The sequence below is a fragment of the Amblyomma maculatum genome, chromosome 10 (assembly GCF_055883805.1).
Source record: "Amblyomma maculatum isolate TAMU_Amacu chromosome 10, ASM5588380v1, whole genome shotgun sequence".
Classification (NCBI taxonomy): Eukaryota; Metazoa; Arthropoda; class Arachnida; order Ixodida; family Ixodidae; genus Amblyomma; species Amblyomma maculatum.
This window is the reverse complement of record NC_139353.1, coordinates 66,895,680-66,898,673: the sequence shown is the minus strand read 5'-3', so window position 1 is coordinate 66,898,673 and position 2,994 is coordinate 66,895,680.

The window sequence follows — 2,994 nt, the reverse complement described above, 5'->3', positions numbered from 1 at the left end:
TTCAGCAGTAGTGGTCGGTGCATAGACTTGGATAACTGTTATGTTGAAAGGGTGACCTTGGATCCGAAGTGAAATCATTCGGTCGTTTTTGGGGTTGTACCGTAGCACTGCTTTGCCCATTCTTCTGTTTACTATGAGAGCGACCCCATTCCTTCTCTTAGATTCGTGCCCACAATAAAAGACATAATGGTTGCCTGAGTTAAACTCTCCCACACCGGTCCACTTGAGCTCGCCGATACCCAAGATATCAATGTTCAATCTGTCCATTTCTCGCTTGACGATATCCAGTTTACCTTGCGTCATAGATCTTACATTCCATGTTGCTATGTGATACATCTCCTTGCAACATCGGACTTTCCGGTCGCTTCCCCACCTATCCACAACTAAGCGTTCAATTGGCTTTAGCCCAGCCGCTTCATTCGTCCTGGAGCTACTAGGAATCGCCCTTTGTTCATCCCCAATAACATGTGGGACGCCTTCTAACCTGGGGGGCTCATCTTCCGGCGCCATATCCTTAATGGTATTGTGACTGGCCATAGGGTTTTCTTGGCAGGAAATACTGGACTGGGTTGCCATTACCTTCTCCAGTGAATCACATTTTGTCAGAACTCTCTGCCGTGACCTGTCTATCTTGGGTGGCCCTCAGAGCTCACGACTTCATCGAGTTTCGCAAGCCCCTCCGCCACGACAAGGCAGTGATCCATGTACCTAATTATAATGATGCACGTTTTGGTGGCTGCTCCAAGGCGCAATGTATTTTTTTTAAAGCAGCGGTACAAGTATAAGGAACCGATCGAATCTTTTCAACCGTGTACCACACGCGTTGTCATTTGCTTTGAATTTTAAGAAACCCCATAAAATAACAACAAGAAATGACAGAGGGGTATCTGCTAGGCTGAATATACTGCAAAAGCACGGACGTGTTTTGGGCCTACTTGTGTTAATCGAGTTTGAATTTTGTTTTTTTTTCATCATTCTTACCTCTTAGACACACATTTCCGCAAAGCATTCGAAGAACTCGTTCATCATTCCCTTTGCTATGATAAGGTTACATAACCTTTCAATTATTTTCAAAAACGATGTAACATATTTTATGTTGCTTGTGCCTGGGGCGCTCAAGCTTCAGATGAACTCATGACGCCCTTTTCAAAGACATCGCGACAAATGGCGATTTAACAGTGGCCTACGGATTCATTTTCGGTTGAGCGGCGTGCTTGATTACAAAAGCGATGGGTTTAACCCTTCTCTTCTGGCGCCATCTTGGGGTAACCGTGTCAAATGGCGAATATTTACATTCCCTAAAGCTGGCTTAAGCTTTTCAAAGTAAAATTCCCGGTGGCTCTCTAGTTAATGATACTCGGCTACTCAACTCAGTACATTGTTTCGAAATTGACCGTATCAAATACGCTCTCGTCATCGTTTAGAGTAACGATTACTATAGGTGGTGGCAACTCTTTTGTCAGTGGTAAGCTCCATCGCTCTTTCTCCTTGCATCGAAACTTGAGAAATCTGTGGGGAAGACTTGCGCGTTATAGCCATTATGTAGAACAGTATGAATTAACCGCTCAATGCCACGTGGATGTAACCTCACGAAACAGCTTAGCCAATCTTAGTAACAGCACAAAAAAACAAGAACGATTGGTCGAGATACTTACCCTGTGGATGTGTGCGTCATTTTGATATCACCCGCTTAGACGAATAAAACATTTGCTATGATTTAGCTATGGTTAAGCCTGGATAGAAGCGGAAGCTTTTGCCTGCTACATTATTCCCCTATAACGCCCTGTCAATGTAGGGTGTTACATTATTGGGGACACTTAAGCACAGCCTTTAAGTGTATAACGAAGATCATACGTTACCCGCCCACATTTGATGTCCCAATTTAACTAAGCAGTATGGATGTGGCTGCGTGTTCTAGGGGTAAAGTGAATGCCGGTGTATCTGGTAGGCTGATTCAGATCTCACTCTGCCATATGAAAAGAGCGACCCGAGTTGGCAGCTACTAACCCTGACATAGGGAAAACATGAATTAAAATATCATGACAGGCTAAAATCACCCTCTCATATTTGTTGGTAATTTAGCAGGCATGCTGCGGACCGTTGCTAGGTACAAGCAGGTAGGGTACTATACATAGCAAAGAAACAAGCAGATAAAGTTATACAAAATGAAGCAATATACAGCATAAACGCAGTTACAACATAGAGTTTGTAATGTAATAAAACCAAGACACTTACATGTAACTTAGAGGCATAAGGCAAAAGAAAGGGAAAAATATATATATAGACACATATATACATATACACACATATATACGCATTATATACATATGCATATACATATACACATACACACATATATAAACATGCATATATACAAAAAGCGAGGAACCTGCAGTCAATAAGCCTTGTTGTTAACAAAAATCCAAAAGGCCCGAACGCCAGCACACTCTAAGAACTGGAACTCTTATTTCAAGAGTCAAACAGCCTAATTACTCCTGCAGATCTCACTTTATTCCTGCTATATGCGAGGAAGAGTGAAATGGCCTTTCAATCTTCCAAGAAAAAATGAGTAAAGTGAACATTCTACTCCTGCAGATTTAGATAGCGTTAAAGGTTGTTTTACTCCTGCGATAAAGAAATTATAACTTTCCGTGCCACACATGTTTCGATTGTTGCTCGGGCAGCACAAGTGTCCGTATTGGACATTGAAGCAGGCTTCTTTTTCATTTTTTCCTCCTGTCTGCGTGATACCGCATTAAATAGTAGTAATCAGCTATCAAGGGTAAAGGCTTCCAGGCGTGTCGTCTGCTACTGTTTTCAACTACGAAACTGTCAACTGCTCAAACCAAATTTACCTGAAGAAATGAATAACCTACGACCATCTAACTTCACAAATGAACTTTATTATTTGAAAATAATATATGCATTCACAAATACTTGATAGTTATCAAACTCATGCTCCCTCTTTTTTTTTTGCGTTGCGCAACTGTTGCT